The 27,724-nt window shown below is 31.9% G+C and overlaps 1 protein-coding gene across 4 annotated transcripts in view; it reads left to right on the top strand.

Moving 5' to 3' along the window:
- The window catches only part of LOC126748496 (plexin-A4), a 536,890-nt gene that overhangs the window by 131,703 nt on the left and 377,463 nt on the right, over positions 1 to 27,724 (top strand). The window lies entirely within an intron of this gene.

Raw genomic sequence — 27,724 nt, 5'->3', positions numbered from 1 at the left:
ATTTGGCAATAAAACTCTCGTCGGTTCTTTTTCTGTTGCGCAGAATTGTTCAATTGGCGCCTCCAGAGCGGCGTATATAGAACTTTTTCAATCAAAGTTGTCATATGGACAGTTATTTTGGGATAACTCGGCTGACTGGCAGAGAGCATTTAAGTTGCAAAAATCGGCACTCAGAATTCTAGAAAACAAAAAACCAACAGATAGTTGTAGACCTTTATTCAAAAATTTAAAAATCATGACAATGCCTGGCTTATACATCCACCAATGTCTGATGTTTGCTAGAACACACTCTTTTAGATTTAGCACAGTAAATAGTAGGCACCTATATGTATGACACTAGACATGGGGGAAATCTCTTACTTCCACAACACCGGCTTAGTCTAACCCATAAGGGCTATATGACTAATGCGATAAAAAATTTTAATGCAATACCCGAAACCACGAAACAACTACATTTAAATAGATTTAAGCAAGTAACGAAAAACCTAATTTTGGAGATCCGTTGGACTCATTGGACGAATTCTACAATAGTCTTTAACCTAGTCTATCAAAATTTATCGAATATTATACTTTCATATCTGTATAAAATTTTAGATGCCTTTTGATTGTGAACAAAATGTAAGTTTTTTGTTTGCTATGTTATGTAGGTAAAACTCTGATACATTAATGTCTCCCCTGAGCAAATAAAGAAGTATTATTATTATTATCATTATTATTATTATATCGGAGTTTGAAGGATATTATACTTCTTCGTTTCATTTTGTGTGCTTCTTTCAGCAGTCTTTCTTTAAAACTATATTGAATTGGGTTGAGGTTGTATCACACAAGTATGCTCCAAGACCGGATGTATTAGAGCTGATTACACAAATTGGTCGTTCCTCCTGTTCGTGATCCCTTATTTTTTCTTCGCTCTTTCGTTTGGGTTTCTGGTTGCCTTGCTTTGAAGCAGAAACACATGTATGCAGGTTCCATCTTTACTTTTTCTGCCTTTCGCCTTACGGAGTATCATTAACTTGTCCTTTTGCTGTAATTCCCCGTGCTTACATTATTTCAACAAAACATTTTGTTTTTGTAACTGTAGTATTTGATATTATTTTTGTATGTGAATATTAATTTTTATCCCAGTTAAACAAATAATTTTAGAACATTGTTTTTTTTATGGCATCAGTCGTGGCTTAGTAGGTAAATAGCTTATTGGTATTTATGTTAAAAAACTTAAATTGTTTGTCTTTGAATTTTATGAAAATTTACCATGTATCAACAATATATTTTTTAGTATTCAACCTATAGTGCTAAAAGCTGTACCTCATTTATAATTTCAAATTCAAAACATTGCAGAATTCTTCCTGTTGGAAAAACATAAAAATTAAATTTTAAAGAACATGTACGGTACTGGACAGCCATTAAACTAGAAAATGATAAAATTTAAATCAATATTTCACATTATGCGAAATAATAAACCGATAGTTATAATCTGCAGAAGAATGAAAACCAATGAAACAAACTGGAATGCAAATGTGATTTATTACTAATACCTCATTCAACCGTAACAAAAAATTCACTCGTTTATTCCATTCAAAATTTTTTATCACATGCTAAAACTAGGGAAATTTAAAATAGAGTTATATTTGAAAATAAGGTGAATAAAGGATATTTGAGTTATCTATGTTACAATTCTTTATTTTAAAGTTCTATTGTTTAAATTGTTTTAGTTATTGTCTTCTTTATTTTCCTATTTAACTTTTTTTTCAGGAAATTTTGTCCAACGTATATTCACTTAATAATAATTATATGTATAGTTCCGAGTAATTCTTTGATTTTACCCATGGTTATTGACTCAAATAAGGGCTCTGAACCAATTGACCTTCCAAGCAGCACACAAAGTCGACTTCGAAACAAAATTATTTTATATTAGTTATTTTAAGAGCGTATTGCACAATAAAATAATACTTAACGGCTTTAATTAAAATAATTCTGTCTTATAAACAACCTTATTTTATAACAAAGTTTTATAAATAACTATGTGACAGTTTAATAAAATATTTTTATAATGAAATAAGTAATTTGCTATAAAGCATTTATAAAACAATCTTATACAGTGTGGTGACTTTAACTGGAATAAATTCAGTTAAAACTAATCAAAATTTATCTCGCTGAGACCCGTCGATTTTTGTTTAATTTTTTTTTCACATTTCAAGATAGTTTTTGTATTTTTTCATTTACAGGGGAGGTCCAAATTAACCCCAACTTTTTTTTTTCAAATGGGAAGCCACTTTTTTAAACTCTCATTGAAAAGAGCCCTTTTTCTTGATTAAATTGCCCTATTTACTTTTGTGATTATCTAAAGGAGAAATACGAAAAAAAAAACCATTCAATTATTAAAAGTTGCGTTTAATGTATAAGATGCTCAAAATGAGCACCATTTACTTGTTGACAAAGCCCAAGACGATAATAAAATTCGTTTCTGACATTTTCTAACACTTCTGGAGATATTTGTCGGATTTCTTGCCTAATACGTTCTTTGAGTTCGTCTAGGTTTCCTGGTTTGCTCATATAAATTTGGCTTTTCAAATGTCCCCACAGAAAAAAATCAAGTGGGGTGAGATCGGGAGAACGTGCCGGCCACTCGATTGCACCCCTTCTACCAATCCATCTGTTTGGAAAATTGTCATCTAAATACTGGCGTACATTACGGGCATAATGTGGGGAAGCACCATCTTGTTGCATCCAGATTCTTTCATCATACAAATCTGGATCTAACTGACTCGGATATAAGGCACGTAAGACTGGAACTAGTTCATGTTCAAGAAATTCTAGATATCTTTCCCCAGTTAAAGTATTATTGAAGAATATGGGCCCTATAACTTGCCTGCCAATTATTTTTTATTTTATTTTAATTACACCACTCCACAGAAAAAATTCCAATTATTGAGTGGGGGAAAAAATACAATATTATACAAATTACAATCCAAAACTAGGGAAAAAAAAAGAATACATTATTAATAGCAATAGTTTCCTACAATATTATACAATACTTGAATAAAAAATAATTTTGTTTATGTCTACTATCTGGGAAAAGCGTACTCTTTTAATTTCGGACAAACTGCAGTTGAATATGTCACATTGATCCTGAACAGAATTAAAAGTGCCACATGCTCTACGCATTGGAGAATATTTACAAATATTCGTGCTAGGTCTAGATAGGTAAAATGTGTCAGAATTTCTAGATGATATGCGGGGCACATGAAGATTTACATGTCGTAATAAGTCTGGCGAATCAATTTTATTATTAAGAAGTTTAAATAAAAATTACAGATCAGCAGATTTTCGCCTCTCCTCAAGACTATTAAAGGAGTACCTTTCTAGTAGGCGTTGATGTGAAAAACCAATTTCTGGGTACACTCCGTCACATTTATATGAAAGGAACTTTAAGAATTTACGCTGAACTTTTCTAGTTCATGTATATGATTCATATAAAATGGTGACCACACAGAAGAAGCATATTCCAGTATTGATCTCACATAAGAAAAATACAAAATTTTAAGACTAAAGATATTATTAAAGCTATGTGCGTTCCTAATGACAAAACCCAGCATTCTGTAGCTCCGATTAACAATGTCCTGAATATGTGACTGAAAGGAAAGAGTGCTGTTGAATGTCACCCCCAAATCCTTGAACTTCGTTGATCTCGGGACAGTCTCACTGTCCATAGTATAGTCATACATAATCAGGTTTTTCTTCAAAGAGTAAGAAACAACTTTACACTTGGCAGCATTAAGAGGAAGATTGTTATTTTTGCAACATGCATTGAGGAGATTAATATTATTTTGCAATTCCATACAATCTAAGATACTATTGATGCCATAATACAATTTTGTATCATCCGCATATAACAAACTATTCACAGTGAGCTGTTCCGATATACTATTAATAAATGTGTTGAAGAAGAGCGGCCCCAATATGGAGCCCTGTGGAACTCCAGACGTTGCAACTATCTGAGCCGAACTACGGCCATAACATTCCACGTGCTGAAGACGACCCGTAAGATAAGAGCTAAAAAAGTGTATTAGGTGAGAAGAAAAATCGTAGTTTTGGTCAAGATTATTAGAAGAATACCATGATCCAGACGGTCAAAAGCCTTCGAGAAGTCTGTATAAATAACGTCAACCTGTGACGTGGCATTTATTGACTCAGATATATGTTCTATAAGACAAACTAAGTTTGTAGTGGTAGATCTACCTTTCATAAATCCATGTTGACGATGATCTATAAGACCCCTCATTGAAGGAAATAAGGCCGAATGAAGAACACGTTCAAAACATTTAGAAAAGTTGTTGATTATTGTAATTGGCCGATAGTTCTCGATGAGATTTTTATCATTTTTTTTGTGTACTGGAATTATCTTTGATGACTTCCAGAGGTTCGGGAAACATTCTTGTTTTAGAGCCAGATTAAAGAGAACTGTTAACGGTTTAGCAAAAATACAAGCACAATCATATAAGAGAAAAGCTGGTATTTTATCAGGGCCAACTATTGATTTTGGCTTGATAGTCTTTAAGGCCAGTAAAACATCGTTTTCAGTGAAATCAAACAAAATTATGGACTGTACATAAGGCTTTTGAGTTATATCAACATTATTTTGCGGCGATTCACCAGTAGTGTAAGAACTCTGGAAGTAATCGGCAAATGCATTGGCAATACCCTGAGGGCTACTTAACAGCTCTCTTCTCTGATCAAACCTAGATTGTGGTAATGAGCTATTTTCTTTTGAGTTCTGAATTAATTTCCAAAAATTATGAGGTTTTAATTTTAACTCATCTTCAAGCCCTCTACAATATTGCTTATAAGACAGATCAATATCTCTTTTAATCTTAGAACGTAATTCTTTAAATCTGGCTAAATCTTGAAGATGACCAAAACGTTTAAATTTTTTCCACTTGTTATGTTTTTCTTTTAGGGATTTCATTATCTCTGCGGTAAACCATGGCGGATAGGTTCGTGTTCGTTTTACAGTTTTTGGAACAAGCTCATTAAGACAGGAATAAATTTTTTGATAAAAGAGCTCCAGGGCATTATTGACATCCCCAGCGACTCCCAAATCACTCCAATCAATTCCGAGGAAGCTATCATATAAAACTCTAAGATCAGCTCTCTTAAAATTATAGAAAATATTTTCTACTTTACAAGTATTACATTTCTTGCTCTTGACGTCATTAATTCTTATGAGTAAAGATGGATGAACTGCTTCCTCCTCCACCAAAGAATCAGAGCAACCCTCCACTGTGCAAAGCTCAGAATCAGACGAGATGACAAGATCCAATATCCTACCTTGAGAATTCCTAATAGAATTAATTTGATGCCAGTCGAAAAATTCCAAGAGGTGAATAAACTGACTTAGTCTACTGGATGAGGCAGAATTAACTGAATAAGAAGTAAACTCGGGGATATTAAAGTCACCCAAAACAAGTACTCTTTGATTATATAAATAGGTTAAAGTAGATAAATATTCAAAAATATCTTCATATACCTGGGAGTTGAGTCCGGGCGGTATATATAATAAAATAATAAACAAGACAGAAAACCCAAGAATCAACTTAGTTCCTACAATCTCGACCATATTATTAAGATTTTGAGGTAGCTTTAAATTTAAGTTAATGACCGAAAATTTTTGCTTCACGGCTAAAATAACACCGCCACCCCTCTTCTCTCTCATCTCTGCATAGTTACGATCACAGCGGTATACCGAATATTCATTTGGAAATAGTTCTGACGAAAAAATGCCATCATTCAGCCAAATCAATTATGCCAGCCCAAACATTAGTTTTCTGGGAATATTGTGTATTAGTTTCCCTTACCCAGTGTGGGTTCTCGTCAGACCAGTAGCGACAGTTCTGCTTATTATATTAACATGGCCATTTAGGGTGAATGTAGCCTCATCATAAAAAAGGATCCACTCCGAAGATATGCGATTTTCGTCAATGGCGTTCATCATTCATTCACAGAACTGAACTCTGCGATCTGGATCGTCTTCCAATAACTCTTGAACGGGTTGCATTTTACAAGGTCGTTTGTTTGCACGTTTTAAAATTTTTAGCACAGATTTATGATGAATAGAGTTTTCGCGAGCTACTCTTCTGGCTGCAGTTACCGGATTTTCTTCCATCGCTAACAATATATTTAATTGGGTGTTTTCATCGATTTTAGAAGACCTTTGTCTTGAAACATCTCTCACGTGCCCAACTTCTCGAAATCTGCTTTCGATTTTACTAACCGTACCTTGGTTAATAGGTGGCAAATCTGGATATTTCTGCCTGAATAAGTGGACAACCTCTAGGTGAGTACGACTTCGGTCCCCATAACCAATCATCATTAAGAGTTCAATCTTGTGGGATTCGGATAAATAGGGCATTTTTTCAATATAAGTTAACTTATTTAACAACTGGTTGAAATTCACTTTAACAGTGATACTACAACAATGTCAGGAAATGTCTCGATACCAATAAAATAAACAAACACGCCAAAAATTTACCAACACAAAATATTTCGAGACTTTTAATAACTTAATGGTTTTTATTTTTTTTCGTATTTCTCCTTTAGATAATCACAAAAGTAAATAGGGCAATTAAATCAAGAAAAAGGGCTCTTTTCAATGAGAGTTTAAAAAAAGTGGCTTTCCATTTGAAAAAAAAAGTTGGGGTTAATTTGTTAATTAAAAAATACAAAAACTATCTTGAAATGTGAAAAAAAAATAAACTAAAATCGACGGGTCTCAGGAATTTTGCGAGATAAATTTTGATTAGTTTTAACTGAATTTATTCCAGTTAAAGTCACCACTCTGTATAACTACATTGTGCTAAGCAGGATTTGTTATTTAGTTGTTTTATTATTGTTTTATATATAACATATCTATAAAACAGATATAAAATCATTTTATAAAGGTTTTGTAGTAAGCTATATCAGGTGAACGAATACTTTATTATAAAACAAATTACTTTCAGTGACTATAGTTTTAAGAATAATGTTTATAAAAGTATTTTATTACACTCTCTAAAATGTTATTCATATAGTATTTATAAAAGTTTTATAAAATAAAAATGTTTTTTGTCCACACAATTGTTATTTAGGAAGATTATATAACTTTTTGAAGACTACTGAAGCTATAAATAGTACTAATAAGGTTAATGAACTTAGTGACATTTCTAAAAACATAAAGACCATACTCAAATTCAAATCTTTCCTCATGAATATTGGATCCATAAAAGCGCCATCTGTTATGTGTTGATAGCGTTCTCGAATAAAACGCTTATATTTTAAGCGGATTATTTATAAAATAAAAATATATATCACTTTTATCACAGATAAAATAATTACGTTATATAAGTGTTTCTTATAAAATAAAATAGACTTATTTAATGACGCCATTTTTTAATGACATTTATTTCCGCCATGGTGGTTTGTATGAATTAAATCAAATTCATATGCAATTTTAATAAAAAAAAGTCTTGAATTACTATTGAGTTTGTGATATTTCTAGTTTATTAATGTACATAATACATCTTTTTAATCCTAATTTTAGGAAATTCTTTTTACTTATCTAAAATCTTTAATATTCCGAAAGGGCATCAAAAATGAGATACGAATATGCACTTATAATATCAGTAAAATTCGTTGCTCAAGAAAATATTCGCCCAGAGAACCCTAAAATAATATTTTCTTATATAAAAATCATTACAGGTATGATCATAGCTAAGCCGCCATGATAGGCGTGGTGTTATTTTCAATTTTGCCATTTATCTTTTCTTTGTACAAAAGGTATGGAGCTTCTAAACTTTATTAATTTTATTCATCTCTATCAGTGTGATAAAATAATCTTAGTCGAATACAAATTGTGTTGATTAAAATTTGTATATTTTATAATTATATTTAAATAGTTTTATAGGTTAGTAATAAAACAATAATATAAAATTAATCAAATAATTTTGTAAATGCTTTATTATGGACTGGAATCGATTTTATATCAATCAATCAATGCTTTATTGTCAAGAAATTGTTACAATTTGTAGACAAAGCTGTAAAACAAAAAAGACACAAAAATACAAACAAAACACAATTAAAAAAAGAAAAACAAAACAAAATTTAAAAAAAAACAAATAAATAAATAGAATAGAATATCTACAATATATACAGATTAATACAATTTAAAAATTGTAAGTAGTCAAAAATATTATTATAAAATATACAATTTAATGTATACAATGTCAAAAAAAAATAATTAAAAAATCTCTCTATGTCAAAAAAAAATATAAAAAATGTTGCGAAATTTCAAATCAATGATTACAAAAAAAAAATCGTTAACTGTGTAAAAAGCTCTCTCCAGTAAGAATGCTTTTAATGCTTTACGAAATGCAAAAAAAAGATGTGATGGATTTAATTTCCAATGGCAGATGATTGTGCATTTTTTTGCATTATATAATATGGAACTTTTGACTAACTCTGAATGTGGGGTAGGCAGGTATAGATCATGTTCCGTGCTTCTAAGTGGATTACTATGGGGCCTATCAGATGCTGAACGGTGTTTGCGTATTAGACAAACGGACTCAAATCTGAATAAAGATGGAAGGGTTAATATTTGAAATTTTTTGAAGAAATGCTGGCAATGACTTCTGTATTTAAGTCTCAGTGTATAACGTAAAGCTCTCTTTTGTAGTCTAAAAATACGGTCAAAATGAGATGCACTACATGTACCCCAGAAGGGAAGGGCGTATCGAAGGTGCGATTCAAAAAGGGCAAAATAAACTGTTCTAGAAGTAGACAGGCTAAGCTCCTTAGAAATTGATCTTAACGCAAAACAAGCGGAACTTAATTTTCTTGATAAAGAGTCAATATGTGTGTCCCATTTTAACGAGTTGTCAACAGTTAGCCCTAAAAACTTTACAGAATCAACTTCGTCAATTGTTGCGTTACCAAGTACAAAAGATTGCAAGGTATTTTTATAGGACAACATTTTAGTTTTGGAAATATTGAGACAAAGGAGATTAGAGTCGCACCATGATTTGATAGTAGTTAAATCACTTGATACGGTTCTATGAAGTGTAGAAATATCCGGATTACTCTAGGTAAAACTAGTATCATCAGCAAATAGACAGACTTTACCGTTAATATTTAGATTAGCAATGTCATTGATGAAGATAAGAAACAAAATAGGGCCAAGTACGGAACCTTGAGGCACTCCATTTTGTATTGGCTTGCAAGAAGACATAGTCGAATCAATTCTCACAGCTTGACTTCTGTTACTGAGATACGACTTAAACCATTCAAAAGGCGCTCCTCTAAACCCGCAATATTGCAACTTTTTTAATAAGATGTCATGATTAACACAATCAAAGGCTTTAGAAAAATCACAGAAAATTGTTGCTGTAGGGTGTTGATTGTTTAAGCTAGAGTATACATTATTAAAAAGAGAAAACATAGCATCATTTGTGCATTTGTTATTTAAAAATCCAAATTGAAGGGAAGTAATTATTTTATATTTCAGCAAAAATGATAGAAGTCTTTTTTTAACCAATCTTTCAATAATTTTTAAAAATGTGGGAAGAAGAGCGATAGGGCAATAGTTAGAAGACTGATCTTTGTCTCTTCCTTTATGTAGTGGAATTATTATCGCCATCTTAAGGCAGTTCGGAAAAACACTTTTTTAAAAAGACAGATTAATTAGAGTAATAAGATGACATAATCTACATTCGGGCAGATTTAAAAACATTTTGAGAGTAAATCCATCAATTCCAGAAGAGCCTTTGTTTCTGATTTCCCTAATTGAACTGCAAAGCTCTGGTAACACTACGGGCGTAAAGAAAAAACTGTGGAAATTCTCATTTGCAATGGGAAGATATGAAAGTGGATCATGCGAAGGAGTTATGGTACTCATTAAATTATTTGCCACATTTACAAAATAATCATTAAGGTTCTCAGATGAAGTGGAGATAGTATTCGACAAAGAAGGCTTATTTCTCAAAGCATTACCAATCGACCATGTTTCCTTAGCCACATTTTTAGATTTAGCCAGTCTCCTATTATAGTAAATATCCTTGGGGGCTTTTAAAGTTTTTTGATAATTTTTTTTGTAAAGTCTTACGTATTCATGAAAAAAAGCGCTGTCTGAAAATTTCTTAAGATGAGATAATAAGCGCATGTTCTTAGCAGATGTACGCAAGCCTTGGGTAGACCAGGGGTTATGTTGCTTCTTTTTAAGAGGTCTCAAAGGAAAGGATTTGTGAGAAAGACTAGATAGCGTTTTTACAAATCTAGAGAATTCTGAATCAACGTCGTCAGAGAGAATATTCCAGTCAGTTTATTGACAAAGGTGCCTAAAATGTAAAAAAAATTTATCCGAGAAAATACGGCCTAATTTTACTTTTAGATTTAGTTATGAAAAACTTTGTTAACACTGCTTCATGGTCTGAGAAACCTGAGCTTAAGACAGTACAATCGACGAAATCTGGCTCAAAGGAAGATACGACATAATCTATTGTACTAGAGCTGGTTTTAGTTATTCTGGTAGGTGATTTAATGTGCATGATTAAGCCAAAAGAGTCGAAAACGGACTGGAGAGATTCTTGAGCAGCACACAAACTGGAAAAATCAATGTTTAGGTCGCCACATAAAATGAGTTTGCTTTTTAACGGCAGAGACTGAAGCAAGCTTAGTAATTTTTGGAAAAAAACATTTACGTCAGCATCAGTTGTTCTGTAAATACAAACAACGTAAAGATCAAAATTATTATTGTAGACAATGGAAAATTCAAATATTTTTTCAGAAACTAAATTATCGAACTTAGTTACCATTGAAAAGCCGTTGCTAGTAGATAATATCACAGTACCTCCATGAGTTAGATTTGTTCTATCAAATCTGGCAACTGTAGTGTAATTATCCACTATCACAGGCTCACCAATGTTCAGTTATGGCAACGATTTCTGGAAAATGAAGCTCTTCTAGTGAAAGAAATAAATCATATAATCCTATATAAAACTATTAACGCTTATAAGAGCAAGATTAACGATAATTAAGTTTTTTTATAATGTTATATAGCGTGCTTCTCTGCTAATTATATAAACTTACTTTAATCTTTAAATCACTGAAATATCTTAGGAAATAATTTTTTTTCTTAATTTTTTTCTTACCTTATCAGATTATTTTTAAAAAGTTTAGTTCACAAATTTATATATTTTTAATAAGTAATATTTCATAAAGTTTTGTGCTATTTTTGTTTTTGCATAAATGATTTTTGTATTTCAAAAATATTCGATGGTTGCTTTATGACTACTGAACATTTCCACTATGATTCATTTAACATAGAAATTACGATTACAAACCATTGTTTTAAAACAAGTTAAATTATTGTCGTGGAAAATGCAAATTATTTTTGATAATTTTTTAATCTGTAAATATTCTTTTATAAAAAAATGGACCGGTTTCAATTAACTTTTTTATGTTGCCAGATTTTATTTGAATATCAACCACAGATAATTGCAATATATGTAATCGACAATAAATTTATTTGTATAAAGCGGAAAGGCAAATATGCAACAGATTTTTATCTCGTAAATATCATAATCCCTACATAAAATGTTGCCCATTTGTTGAGTATTTTACAATATAACTCCGTTTTCCAGTTTCAAAAGATCTATTAAGATAAATGTTATTAGGATCACTGAGAAAAGTGCGTTGAAAGGTTCGCATTGGATAAAATGAAAATAGAATAGAGTTCTACAAGGTGTTTAAATAATTGACTTAACTTTGACAACCCTGTCTCTGTTAAAAGGTGTGGGAATCCAATTTTTTTTGTTAAAAAAGTTATTTGTTAATAAATTAATCAATTTTAACTACTAAGTTTAAATTATATTCTGTATCTATCTGATCATTTAGAATGTGATTAAATCGCCAATGCATAGTGCGCTCATTACTTGCTAAAAAAATAAACACTCCCTAGAATGGGTTGGGTAAGGTAATTTCATCCTGAATTACTTCTAAATTTATATTTTTATCATACATTACGCACAAGAAAATTAAAAGTAGATTGCATACCGCATACTCGGCTCGACATAATAAGGTATATAAACGAAAAAGGAATATGATCAAACATTTTCTCGGTTGAATGCGTTGCCGTTGCACCGCTTGGCATACAATGTACCATATTCTTATAACCAAGCGATTAAACAGCTGCCTATGGCTGGATTTATTAAATTTTAAAAATAAAAAAATTAATTAGGTTTTTGAAATGTGTAATAACGTTTAAAAATATTCAAAATAAAGAAACAATTTACAATATATTTAATGATATATCTGAGTTTGTTTTAAATTGTTTATCTTGTACATGTTTATTTTAATATAATTTGAAATATTTTACACCTTTCGGTTTAAAATTTGTTGATGCAAATATATAGTTAACATTTCAATTAAATTAAACATTTTCGATTGCGTATATGCGTTTATTATACGAATTTATTTTCTACCTAGCAACTTCAAATACAAAAATAATTTGCTTATGTATATATTATGTATTATGGGAAAATATTGCGTGTGGGCTTTGCTTCACTCTTTTATATATAAATCTATATAAAAATATTAGTATTAATAGATTATGAATTATACAAAGCCGTGCAAAGTCGCTAAGAGACTGTACTACTGTATTTTTCTAACAATATCTAAACGCTATATGTTTTGAACAAGATTTAGCATTATGAGAGGATGATCAAGCGAGGTTTTGATATGATTGCGAGGTTTTGATATGGTTTTGATATGATGATGCGAACCGAACGAAGTTTATCGACACGTAGTACATGGTATACAACAGACAAAGTGGATTGAATATAAACAATCTCTAGGTGAAATTCTAGAACTTATTTCTAAAAGACAAAAGGTAGAAAAAGTCTACTTTTTCACGAAATACCTAAATTACATTGGTGAAATAAGTAAGCCTTGTGTTTATTCAAAATTATACTATAGTAACTATAGAAATACTATGATATTTTCTACTTACACCGACTTCTTGGTGTTAACGACGCTTGACTCTTTATTATTAGAAAAAGTAATTGAAATTTCCAATGTCTACCATAATTCTTATGAGATTAACAAAACATCTGACCCTGATGTACCGATGTTCTGTCAAAAATTACTGAGCTTGCTAGAATCCCTGCCTTTAAAAAGTACCTAAACTAATTTTATTTGGCGATTTCAATATTGATTTCTCTAGTGTGTGTGCTGCCCAAGAATCCCTTCAGTCAGTTTTCGGTTCGTTCGGTACAGATATGCACATTAACTCTCCATCATATAATCCTCATCCATCTTATAATCTGGAATTCGCTGACTGTACTGTCTATTTCTGGTTTCTCTTATCACTAACTAAATGTTCTATAAAAACTTCTTCTCTGATGATGCCGATACTGAGTTTTGTAGGTTTACTAAGTCATTACCATAAAACGGGGTACATTGGCATGGTTTTAGGGAAATTTCTGGTGTAATTTTTAAAATATTTAATAATCAGGCATTTGTTTTATCTGATAGGAACAATTGATCCTTTGACTACAAATTTACCAAACATAAAATTTTTAAAACATGTAAAAAAAATATTTAAAGTTAGTGTCAAAGTAACTCCATGTGGGGCTTTTTTGACATGTCGTTATTTTTCGTTTTAAATGAAAGTAGTCCCCGCGCGGGGTTACTTTGACCTCGCAGTGTGAATTTTTTTTGTAATTTGAATAGTATATAGGGTTAAAAAAAAACAATTATATATGATTAGATGGCAGATCTAACTACTTCGGGGTTAAATGGAAAAATTCCAAACGCTCTAAACGCACTTTGAAGGTTGGTTTTTATGGTTGGACTGATAGCATCCCACTATCTGGTCAAAAGTAATGGAAATTGCTCTTTAGGGATAACTCCTTTGCGCCTTGATTTCTGTCTTCATGTGTCCAACACTTTTCGCCACCTCCTCTTTACTGGTCCAAAAACCCCAATATACAGAGACTATAAAAGATGTGTAGAGTTAGGTGGGAATGCCGCAAAATAAATGTGGCTTTCTTCGGCAACTCTTATGACTTCTGGTGAAAACTGAGATGCAAGATTGTCTCCTAGTACCACAACAGTTTCGTTTTCGATTCTATTTATATTTATACTGGGCAAGAGAACTTTAAAAAACCACATTTCATAAATATTCATGTCGAACCATCGTGCGTCAATGTGCCTTGTACCCTTCTTTGGTCCAATTCTCTTACGGATTTTTTGATTTGTACACGACCATAGGTGGTATTAAGACACCTTCCGCTGTACCACAAAACATTACACTTACTGATGTTTGGGAATGCTCTCTGACACGTTCTACACGTTTTTTGTCACGTGGTACCACCACCTTTCTAGCTCCTGGATCGTCGGTGATATTGGTTTCGTCATAATTATAAATTTGTGATTAAAAAGGTCGCATTGTGCTTAAAACATGACGAATATTTTTTGAAACTCTAAAATCTGGGGAGGTCCAACTGCCAATGTCTGCCTTTTAATGTTTGTCGCTAGCCGATTACTGAGCGCATTTCTTTTTGCAAAGGATTCCACAAAATTCAAACCTGGAACATTGCTATTCCATTGTGGAATAACTCGTTAAAACCTTGCTTATTTACATATTTTTCTACGACGCTCCGTTTGTCCGCTTTCGACATTGGAAAACCTCAGTCGCTGACAGTACTCAATGTCTCAGTAATCGATGGTTCTTTTTCTGGTTGTAAAATACTTGAATGACCAGGTTTCCCTTCGTGTTTATGATGTATCTTATTCAAAAGGGTGGTTCGGTTAATGTTTTTCGCAGCAGCATTTTGCCACAACCCATTTCTCATTTCTTCTAACGCCTTATTTAAGTCCTCCTCACTATAGTTTTTATATTTAAGCGCACCTTATTTTTTATAATTTCTCATAGTCACTGCTAATTTATAATAATGTTTACCTCAGACAGCCGAACACAAAATATAGCCTAAAATAATATCAAATATCCTAAATTAACCTCGCATTTCGCTTTAAAACAGGTGGTGTCAAACTGGTCCCAAAATATGTCAAAGTAACCCTGAAAGTCAAAGTAAAGCCCCGTTTTACAGTATATAGTTTTGCTTTCGAAGCTTTTCCTCTTAGACGTGATAAAATCCAACAGCATTAGTCCTGGTCTACTAGACGTACGTTTATCTACAAAAAAACACGCGCTCATTATTTCACTTAAAAAAATTCTTTGCAGAGAAATTTATAAAATAACTAAGAGCTGCCAAACATAAGTACGAGTAATTATAAGAGGCTGTTCAAGCAGGTAGTGTCGGTAGGGAGATATGGACTATCGTAAATAAATTAAAAAACAATTCAAAATTCCCTAATCAACTGGTCGAATCACTTTTTGTGTCCTCATCTCTAGTGTACGCATAATGATCATGAGTTTTTTTTATTTAAAAAAAACTGTGCTAAGGGTGGGAAGGGAGAACATTGAAAGGCCAGAATTAGTATTGCCGTGGAACTATAGACAATTTGTTTGCTTGCAACATTTCTGATACAATGATGTCAGATGCTCATATAGAATTGACAAAAAACACTTATCATAATATCATAAAAAATTTTCACTTATTTTGACACACACAAATACTGTTGAAATATGAAGCATTTTTTTAAATAAATAAGAACTTTATAAAAAAGTCAATGAATGCAGATAACGTATATTAGAGAAAAAGGACCGACCCAAGAAATCTTTGCCAGTAAAGCCGTCAACACTTAATATGTACTTGATAGATATTTATTAATAATTATGGACTCTTTTTTTTAACGTACTTCTTTAGATAAAAGTACTTATCTAGTAAAAAGCATTCTACAGAAACTAATAATTTTATAATTATTATAGGTTTCTTAATAAGTTTTAATTTAGGTTTATTTCTCTGATCCCCTATTCTATGTTTATGAAGACGCTTTTCCCGTGGAGTGATGTTATGAAAGTATCGATATTTACTTCTGAAAAAGTTTATTTGCATTTTTTTTCCATGCTGCGGCACAAGTTTTTACGATCGTAACAGTTCACAAAAACTCTCAAATGAGACCTTTTTCAACAAAAACTAAAGAAAAAACACAGAACATCACATATGCGGAATGTAAATACCAAGCCGTTTGACAAGATGACATCAGCTTTTGCTTGCGGTGTTGCCATTCGAAATTTTTTAGTAGCGGTTCTAAGAATAAAAATGGTAATATTTTTTTTTGCTTTGAAGATGTTATTTTTACGCTTAGAATAAGATATATGTATGTATTTTTACTTTTTCGTTTAATTCCAATATTATCTAGCTCCAATAAGTTGAAAATAAACGGTGACGGTAAAGACCAGTTACAGTCTGTTCATTTTTTATTTGACAGTTTTGTCATTCTTAATTTTTGTTATTTTGTATTAGTGTAAGATTGATTACTTTTGTAGATTTGGCTTACTTAGTTTTGTTGAGTCTCATGTTTGTCGTTCAAAGAAAATTTTTGTCAATTTAAAATTTTTAATTAAATAATAGGTTTTCATGAAATATGACAATAAATTACCTAATACTAGTGAAAATATAAAAAAGTGGCTGGGTTAAACAAATATAGTTAAGTTGAAAATTCGATTCTGGATATCAAAGGCTTAAACACGAAAAATTAAAATGTGAGTAAATGTTTACCTAAAGGAAAAACGCTTTATCCAGATTTTAAAATTTATATGTAGATACCTTGCGGCACTCAACATCCTTTTTAATATCTGATTCAAACCATGAATTTTTTGTTTTACTTTTTCTTGTTTTGTACATGCCGATTAAAATTCGAAAAAAAAAGGAAACTGTTAATTGGAAATGGATTTGATTGCAGTTTTATGTTTTAAATAGTTAATATTAAAAAACGGATTTTACAGGCATTTGTACTTCGGCAAATATGAAATTCTGCGCCTAATAGCTTTTGTTTAAAAAAACGACATTCCATATAAAATTTCATATCATTCATCATTGGATTAAATTCCCAATAAACGAACTTTGAAGTTTTTTTTGCATTGTAATAAACCTAATTGTTCAATTTGCTCCCATAATATCTCTTTGGTGGTCTTGCTGAATTAATCTATATGTCGGTATTTTAATTACATTAATATTTTATTAATTTTTATTTAATTGTTAATGTATTGATATAAAGAGACATATTTGTTAAACGAAAAGCTTTTAAGGAAACGCTTAAATAAAGCACATTTTTCAAATTAACAATGAAATATAACATGTTATATTAGATTTGTTGTCAGTGGGACACTTGTGTCTCTAATATGTTACCGTGATAAACAATACCTCTTCCAACAAGAGGTTTTGACATAAATCAAAAATTATAGTGTCATTATAATGTTTAAAAGTTTAGAATTATTGTCATATTATCGTCAACACTGGCAAAGCAATGTTCAGTTGGCCAAGCTATAAAGACGCCACGCCATAAGTTCTCATTTATAAGGTACTTTAATTCTTGCGGTCTTGGTAACTTAGGGGATAGTAAATCATGATATATTTTATATTTGCAAATTTAAATGGGATGTGGAATTGGCGTCAAATAAAACTCAAAGTATTTTAAATGTGTATAATGCAAAAAAACTACTTACATTAGGCCTTCTCAGGTGGCGAAAAAGGCTAAGGCTTATTATAAAATATAAAGAACATTAAAATTTCTTTTAAGCAATAAATATTTTGAAAAATGCGTGCTCTAGAGTTACGTAAATCACCATCAATTATATATCACGTTTAATTTTTGGCTAAATATGCCCAATAGTCGAACGCTCAATCTAATTTTATACCCAAGTCATTTAAAAATCCTCATGCCTCTCAAATCGTAAAATTCAAATTTTTACTGCGCACAGCAGCTCACGGTAGGTATATTAGATACCAACAGAATTTCGCTATACCACAATATAACAAAAATAAAAATACACTCAAATTCAAAACGCGACAATTACTAACGGACTTACAAAAGCGTGAAAAAGATCGACCTTTTCGACATTGTTACCGCCATTTTTATAAATAAATAAATATACTTAATAAATCCTAGATCTAGTGATTATTTTATGTTGGATCATAAGCTGGCAACGCTGAGTACCAAGAATGTGACCTAATGTGTAATACTAGTTCTTGCCAGGCACGAATAGTAATTTTTAAAATTCTTCTTTATATGTGAATTAATATGGTTAAGTGAGAATAACATGACACTGGACTTTCTTTATCAGTGCTGCACGAATATATATTTTTTTATTTTTCTTCTTTTTCAAGTGCTTATTTGTTCCGAGTATTGGCGATCATCCTATATGATATGATGACTTTGTTCACGGCTGCTTCAAATGGTTCAAGCCAAGATATTCCCCTTCCTGGTGGTCTTCTGCCGTAAACTTTTCCTTGGAGAACTAACTTTAAAAATTGACATTGGCTTTATAATATGTCGGACCTTCTCAAGCTTTCTTTTGGTCACTCTGTCCGCCCATGATATTCTCAGCATCAGGAGGATGCTAAGGCTACTGATGTATAAAGTCACATTTTGAAGGCTTCGAGTTTTCTTTGTGTAGCCTTGATTAATGTCTATGACTGCATTGGCGGAGTCTGATTTTGATGTCAACGTTGAGGTTGTGACTTGACGTGCTTTCTCTATTCTACACCTGATCTCCTGTGAGTGGTCCCAATTATCATTGATCATGGTTCCTCGATAGGTAAATTGTGTTACGCTGTCTATTGGTGAGTTGTTGATCATTAAGCCGCATCTTTTACCAGTTCTATTGATTAATATGAATTTGGTTGCACTAATGTTAATTTCTAGAAATAGTTATTGCCGACTTTTCTATTTTGTTTATTTCTTCTTATACATGTTACTAGTGAAAACCACGTAGTATATCATCTGTATGCCGGATGATTCATTCTCCATTCAGCAATAATTCTATGTGGGTATTTTCAAGGGCCTCTTTAAAGATCGTCTCCGAACAGAGATTAAATATGAGTGGTGACAGAATACAGCCCTGTCTAACTCCCCGAAGAATGTCAACTGTATTGGATTGCTCTTCCGTATTAATTTTAATAGTAACTGATCGATTCCAATAAAGGTTTCGGATGATCCTTGGATATTTATTATCCATTCACGTATTGATAAAGACGTCTATCGTTTTTTCAAGTTTTATCCTATTGAACGCCTTCTGGTAGTCTAGAAAACAGGTCCAATACTTATAGACAGAAAGTTGCATCTTTTGTATGCATGCCCTTCATAAATCCAACTCCAGTCTATGCGGTTGGTTATATTTGTATTATCGATAAGTGATTTCGAGCAGGAGCTTTAGCACGCTACTCATAAGTCTAATTGTTCTGTAGTCATAACATGCTTTGGCTTCCTATTTCTTTGGTAACATTATGAATTCAGACGCAAGCCATTCTTTTGTAATGTTTCTCGGTATTGCATATATAAATGGGTATATATATATGCATATATATATGAGGTATTGCATAATAAAAATCCTAGTCAGGAATCTGATGGACTCCTCGTTAAGAAGCCTGAGGAATTCCGAGCATTGAAGTGGAAAACTGAAGGATTCGTGTTTGAATCCCGCACTAAGTTTACTTTTTACCTTGAAAGTTTTACAAATTGGGCAGCGTTGCTTCTAAAATTATAACGTTATTTAAATATACGGTTTAAAATGTAAGTAGTTGAAAACTTGGAAGGAACACTGATGTGGTTGGCTAAGATGACAGGTAACATCGGTGCCTAACTCTTCAGTTGTAGGGAGAAGAACTAGTAGTATATTTAAAACCATATTTCAACGACATACAAGACAATAGAATTAATCTGTTCATAGAAAAAAGTCAATTTGTAAAAAAATATATATTGCATTTTAATAGTACGATTTGTTATTTAATAAACGCAATTACTATGTGCCTTCTTCAAAAACCAATCTTGAACACCAAGAAATTTGGTAAATTATTTTGTTTGGTGAATTAGGAGTATTTCAAATTTTACAAGTATGTAATGTAACATACAGGGTGTTTATGGGAAAAACGGAAATATTTTGGCAACATGTTCAGAAGGTCGAAATAAGATAAATTAACCCATATGTTTTAATTCGATTTTCAACCGTTTCTGAAGTTTATTTGTAAGATTTTTTATTTTAAAAGCAACACAAACCAATACTAGTAAAAGAACAAAATTCCAAATTCATTTAATTGCTTGGGGATTGTTTTGAATAATATTTGAAGCATGCAAAATTTGATTGTGGAGTCCTTCTACGGTTTCTACTGGTGTTTCGTACACTATAGAGCTTTCAGCAACCCCCAGAGGCAATAATCCAGTGGATTTAAGTCTGGTTGTTACATGCAGATTTTGCCCTAAGCATGTAACATGGGATTTCATATAAATTCGGGCAAAGGTTTATGGGTTTTGGTATCGGCTTGAAAGGGTTGTGTGATTTACAGTTTTTATAAATGGAATTTGGGGTTTGATAGTAATGCAATTCATTTTTTTTAAGGCTTTTGGGGTTTGATTATTTTTAGGAATGTATTTACCTACCCTATCCTGTCAGCACATCTCTGTGGAGTTAGTCGTATTATGTTTCTATAGTCCCTATTCATGTACCTGGTGTTGGGAACTTTCTGACCTTTGGTTTGTTTGTCAAGAGTTTCTATGAGGCCTAAAATAGGCCGTAGTTTGCACCAAGAGGCAGGGTCAGATCGTGTCGAAGGGAGAGAGTGACAAGTTCACTGCCAGTGTCGCCTGTCATTGTCTGGTGGGTTGTCAGTTCCTTGTCCAGCCGGTAGCCATCCCGTTATCAGAAAGAACAGTCGACATTTTGTGGTTTTAAGGAAAATTTAAGTTCATCTTGCCGGTAATTCGGTTGAATGGAAAAATATTCCTCCCAAGTTTTGGGGTTTAATTTGATGAACGTCTAGTGGGAAGTTGTAGCTGAGAGGATTTCGGATTGACCTGATATTTTTGGATTTGGTCGGCTGCTCCCACACCATTTATGGGATTTTGAAATTTTCTAACCACAAAACGAGACTCTTAGGCCTCGCTCACCACCTTAGGTATGTAGCAACATGTTGATAATTGCCATAGAATTGATTGTGTGTTTATTTTACTGATTTTTTTTGATCCTCTATTTTAGAGGCCTCTCCTTTTTCTCATTCTCTCCTCTATTCTCTGGTCTCTTCCTATTCTCTGGTTTCTTCTGGTCATCCCAACACTGTTGGAGACCGGCTTAAGGGAGCCTCAACACAGCCTGGACTAAGCATTGTACTGTGGCTCTGCGATTTTGGATTGGAACTTGCCTGAAATCGACTTGCCCATGTGGTCGTTACCCTGGTTGTAGCTGACTGGTTCCAGAGCTGTCGAGTTAAGCTACCTTAGCCAAAATACACAAGAGATTAGAGGACACGCAAGTTTTTGCACATTTTATTTTATTTTTCTCTTATTGAACGGTTTGATTTAGGGTTGGGGGTTAATTTATTAATTTGAACTTTATGGGTTTATTTTCTTTTATGTGAAACAAAAACGTTAAGGGGTTCTTGCTAAGTCTATTAATATTAACCTGAGGGTTTCCATTTGAGTCGAGCATCGACATAATTGATTTTGACATAGTGTTGGTTGTTGGTTAATAGGTTTTATTGCACCAACATACCATTAATAGGCTTTCAAATTTGAACCTTACTATTTAAAAGTTTTATTTAGATTAATGTGACTTGACTATAGTTTGTAAAAGGTATTTAGGGTCAGTGAGGTATTGTGAATTAGGCTCCAAACATATACTTCTTGTAAACAACACGTGATCACGTTTTGGATTTTTCCCTTGAACAGTAGTTCAGTGCGGATTTGTTTTTTTTTTACTAATTCCTCGCCTTAAGCATACCTCAAGTAACTCTTAATTCTTTTATCAATTTTTTATTCATTTAAAATTACTACAGTATTACATTTTGAATAATTATCTAAATTTAAATATCTCAGTGGAATTTAATTTTTTTATATAAATGATGACTATGTATTAGATGATTATAAGAATCTGGTGGACCTATGGATTGTTATTTGAGTTTTTCCCAAATTGTTTTCAGCTTTTAGGATCTAGGTACAGGCATAAATATAGGTCATCATTTTCTTGATTAAGGGGGGCTTATATTCCATCATAATATATCAGGGTTTCGTGTAAAATATTTAAATCAAGTGGCGCTCTTATTAAAATTTCTCCCACTACCTTCTCCACTGTCTAAAAGCTGGCGGCCACCTAATCTCTGAATCTTTTAAAACAAAATTTGCTTGTCTGGACTTAGTAATTTTTTTTGTGGTTGGATAGTAGGTATGACTCACACGGGTTGGAAATAAATTGGTTTGAACAGAGTTACGCGCTACATGGTGACCTCGGTGACTAAACTTGAGGTCCTCCTCTGTCAATCCAACGATCAGGAAAACGATTGTCTAAGAAATTAGGCACTCGGCGACTACAATGAGGAACGGCACTATCGTGTTGAAAACACATTTGGTGTCGAACAATTAGCGGAACATCATCCAACATGTATATAATCCAATGAATATGAATATGAATATCCTTCTCCAGTAAAACGCTCATCTAATACAAAAGGACCAAACAACTGGTCGTTCGGCATTCCACAGCACATGTTAACACTGAATCGATATTGAAAGTTTTGTTCAAACGTGGCATGAAAATTTTTAATCTGGCCACCGTTCATTGTGTCGGTTATTAATTCCATTGCGGGTAAAATGAGCTTCATCGCTAAATAAAATGTATTTATGTAGGGCTCGATTTTGTTGGATCCATTCGTAAAATTGAACCCTTAAGCCATAATCACCCTCTTGTCTCTGTGTCTTCCAAACATCCACATGTAATGCAAATTGAAGTTCTTTTGTAATTCGCCTCGTACTAACACCCGGGTTCTCTTCAGCCATATCCAGACTATTTTCTTCATTTTCCACATTTAGTCCCGCCTCTCGTTGAGAATTAATTCTTACGCTTGGAAACATTCCTGTTTCCTGAGCATTTGCAAAAACTGTCTGAAAAACTTTTCGATTAGGAATTCTTCAATTTGGAAAACGACGTCGGTATTCATCAACAGCACTTAATGCGCTACCATTACAGAAACCATACACGAGTATCATGTCAGCATACTCCCTATGGGTAAATGTGTGAGGCATTACGTAAGGGAAACTTTGTCTTTTTTCAAATTGAAACGCTCAGAATCAATCAAATTAGTAACCATGCTTAAGTAACCAATAGCTAACCATGAAATCCAGAGAACGTTATTATTCCAAAAATTTACAAAAAAAAACTTTAGAGCCGGTTATTTCAGAATCGGATAAGAATCAAATTAAAACATATGGGTTAATTTATCTTATTTTCACCTTTTGAATATCTTCCCAAAATATTTCCCTTTCCTACCGAAACACCCTGTATAATAACAGTTGGTTAAATAATTAAAAATTTAGAATCACTTAATTTTAATTACTTTTCTGGAATAATCTTTTATGCTTGTTACAGTGGGTGTTTTTATTAGGGTTGAGCAAAATTTCACTACCTGTGAATCATTCACTGTGAATAAAAAATCACATTCACGACTTAATGACAACTTGCAAATAAACTGTGAAATGTCAAAATGTGAATGAGAAAGGCGCGTTCACATAAAGATAAACGAATGCGCGTTGAAATTAGCCGAAAGAAGTAATTCATTTATCAGCGATTGGCCGTCGTTAAACAGACTATCTCACTCCCATCGTCTATCCGTCTCTCTCGTTTGTGGGGAAAAACGAGAGAAGAATTATTTTTTATAAATTATTTTTATTGTACATGTATTATATTTTATATTGTCATGCTTATTTAGTTTTTTTTACTGCATTTTTATTATAATAGAATATCTTAATTAATGTATTGCTGAGGAAGGTCGAGTATTATAGATGTTTGTTTTTATCATTATTTTAAACTTTTAAAGACAATTATTTTTTATTAGGACATCGTGATATTAGCTTTCAAAATGTCTATGAAAACAATGAATCATTGTTGTTATTGTCAATGATATTTTCTTCAATTTTTATTTACTTTTAATATTTATACCCTAAATATACCCTTAATATTTGTATCTGGGTAGGAACTATCCTTAACACAATAAACACAGAATAGTAATACTTTTCTTATTATGCGAATTCACTGCCACGATATTAAACTAAACGATAAGCAAACTCGCCAACCGGCGCTCAATCGTGAATTCACGTTCACAGGTTATATTCACAGTGAATAGAAAATCGCGTTAACAGTTATACCTGTGAATTCAAATTCACGACTTAGCTCAAGCCTAGTTTTTATCACTGGTATAATAATTAATCTGTTGATACTGCATGCTGTAGTTTTCATCAAGTTTACATATTAAAAATTCAAACTGATAAAATTGTAAACAAGTCATCATTCATTGAATGCTATATGCATGCCTCAAAACTTCTGCTTGCCTTTTCTAATTCTCTTCAGAAAGAAAAAGTAATTCTATTTCCCATTTAGGCACAGGCTGTTCTCTGTAACTTTGTCCATCATATTATATGTCAGCAATATATGGTATATCTAGTGTTATAAATACTTATTGCTAAAAATAATAATATTTCTTTTCGTGCTGATAAAGCAATTTTCTAGATCATTTGGGTATTTTTATAGTTTATATACAACGAGGAATTAGTACGTCGATTTCACTTTTTATGTTGAAGTTACGATTTAAAAACATGCAATTTTGTTGTTTTGCAGCATGACAGTACAAGCAAGTCGATTGATCTCATGCTATGTTGCCATACGTCGACCGACCAATATATCCCGGCTTATCCATGATGTGCTGAAAATAGTTTGATGTTTGATTTTAAATAAAGATAATCTAATCCATCCTAAAAAGTAGACATTTTCTGGTTATAACGCAGTTTATTAACGCAGCCATACAAACTGTAATCCTGGCCTATAGTTAACAGCTAAGCTATATGCTAGTCATATTTAAAGAGAAAACTGCCTCTCAAAGAACAAAAACTAGCGGCAAGTTGTATTTTAAATTATTGCTTTAATCTTGCTTGTTACAAAAGCTAGAAATTTCATTACTTACGGTAAAGATAAAACTATTAAGATGGAAATATCGGGGTAATTTCCTTTTTTATTTGACGTGCCTTGCCGGTTAGTTTTGAAAAGCTTATAATTTTAATTTTCTGACTAGAAACTGTTGGTTAAATGTTAGGGTGTTGAGTTATTATAGGGTGTCAAGCATTAGTTTTTGGGAGTATTAATTAAAAAGGGTAAAAAATTCTCCAGGCGGACCCGCTCACCCGCCAATGGGTATCGAACAAAGTAAATTTGAATTCCTTTGAACTTTCATTATCGAGTTAAAACTTCGAGACTTGCCTGGAAAGTATTTATAATGGCGTTAGAAATTCGATAAGAAAACATTTCTTTAGGCCTACTAATTTTCTTTGTTGAATTTATATAGGGCCTTTCAGACTTAAACAGTCTTTATTTCCCCCCTATTATTTAAGCACAAAACTTAAACAAGATACGAGGCAAAAGGGTTCCAATTATTTAAATTAAAATTTATAGATTTCACATAGTAAATAACTTTTGATGATAACATATCAAAATATTAACCGTTGATAAATTTGTGAAAATGTGATATACAAAATGTGTATTAAAGCTGCTTAACAAACAAGTTAAAAGTGTAATCAGTAGGATCTAAAAATTTAAAAAAATTGTAAACATAGAAAACATGTATGTGGAAACCTGAGGATTAAAACTATTTAAAGTAGAGTATAGAAATCAATTTTTAAGTTGCAAGACACTTTTAACATCCTCATGAAATACCTTGTGTCTAAATAGGCATCCATATGAAACAACTGTGTATAAAGAAATTTATAGCAAGAAATCCTTAACTAATTTCTTTTAGTACTTAATATTTTTTCGTTTAGTAATATTCAAATCGCGTGTTAATATTGTGACTCTTTCACTTAGACATTAGACCGATTTTGTCAATAGTATTTGCGATTAAGGGATAGTTTCAACTTACCTTTTATACAAAAAAAAGCTTGACGGTTTCAATATAATATAATGTACTTTTTATTACTAAGTAATTAGGCTATACATAAGGCAAAAGAAACATCGATTGTATATTATGAATTAGTTATATAGGGTGGCCGATCGGAATCAGCCCAGTAATGTTTACTGCTTTAGGAAAACTCGGATCCTTATACTCCTATTTTCAGAGGGCATATTCACACACAAATTCATCACATTCATAAAATCGCATAAAAATTACTTTTTATTTCATTTTTGAAAATGTCCGCCGTTCATGTCCATGTTATAAAGAATATCCGGTATAACTTAATGGCATTTATTAGTGATGCTGTCGCTACAAAAAAAATTAAGGAGAGACTAGCATACAAGCTTAGAACATTGAAAGGCTAAAATTAGATTGCCGTAGAACTATGGGCAATTTGTTTGTTTGCAATATCGCTGATGCAGTGGTGCCCAATGTTTATGTAGAAATGGCAAAAAACACTTTATAAAATAAAAATTTCTTAGGTAATAGGCACCAAACAATACTACTGTTCCCTTTTGAATTAATTGATAAATATGAAGCATTTCTTAAAATAAAATATGATAATATTCTATAAAAAAGTCAAGATTCAAAGTTAAATAAATATAGATAACGTATATTAGAGAAAAGAGCAACATCGCTCGATTTCATTGTTTATGCTAACACAAGGAATCTTTACCAGTGATGTAATCAAAAAATATTTACATGATAAATATTTATTAATAATAGATTATGCTTTAAATATAAACAATATTATAGTTTATAAACTTTTTATGCGTTTTTTAACGTTTTTTATTAGGTTAAAGGTACCTATAGAATAAAAAGCATTTTTATGGAAATAAAATATATTAAATTTATTATAGATTTCTTAATAATTCGTGTTTTAAGATACATACAGATTCTTAGCATTTCTATTTTTTATTTATAGCCTTTTAATAAACAAGTATTTAAAAAAATAAACTAAAAAATTTAAAGATTCTTGTATTTCATACACACTTCACAATCTAGTTTTTATTTAGGTTTATTTCTATAATCCCCCATTCTACGCGTATGATGACGATTCTCCCTTAATATGATGTTATGGCAGTATCGATATTTACTTGTGAAAATTGGCTTAAATCGCCTTTTTCTTATGGTGCGGCACAAACTGCACAAGTTTTTACCATCGTCACAATTCACAAAAACACTCAAATGAGATTTTTTTCCTTTTTCAACCAAAAACGAAATAAACAAACATAGAACTTCACAAATGTCGAGTATAAACACACACCCGTTTGACAAGCTGACATTTCGTGCATCACTAAGCTATTCATTGCGGTGTTGCCATTCTACCATGTTATTTTTACTCTTAGAATAGGTTATATCTATTTCTAGTTTTTATTTTTAATCCAAAATTCAACATAAATAAGTTAAATAAACATTGTTGTATGTGTTATTGTCATAGTTTTTTTTTAAATGTGGGTAAACTTAAAAATATGTTTGTAAACAAAACACCCCCTTGCCACTGAGCACATGTTGAACTCAAACAAAGTTGTTTACTGATTCTAGTCTTTCAATGTTCTAAGCATACGCGACGCCCCTTCAGGGAAATGTTT

The sequence above is a fragment of the Anthonomus grandis genome, chromosome 22, assembly GCF_022605725.1.
Source record: "Anthonomus grandis grandis chromosome 22, icAntGran1.3, whole genome shotgun sequence".
NCBI lineage: Eukaryota > Metazoa > Arthropoda > Insecta > Coleoptera > Curculionidae > Anthonomus > Anthonomus grandis.
The sequence above is the reverse complement of the archived record's forward strand: the minus strand, read 5'-3'. Positions and strand labels throughout refer to the sequence as shown.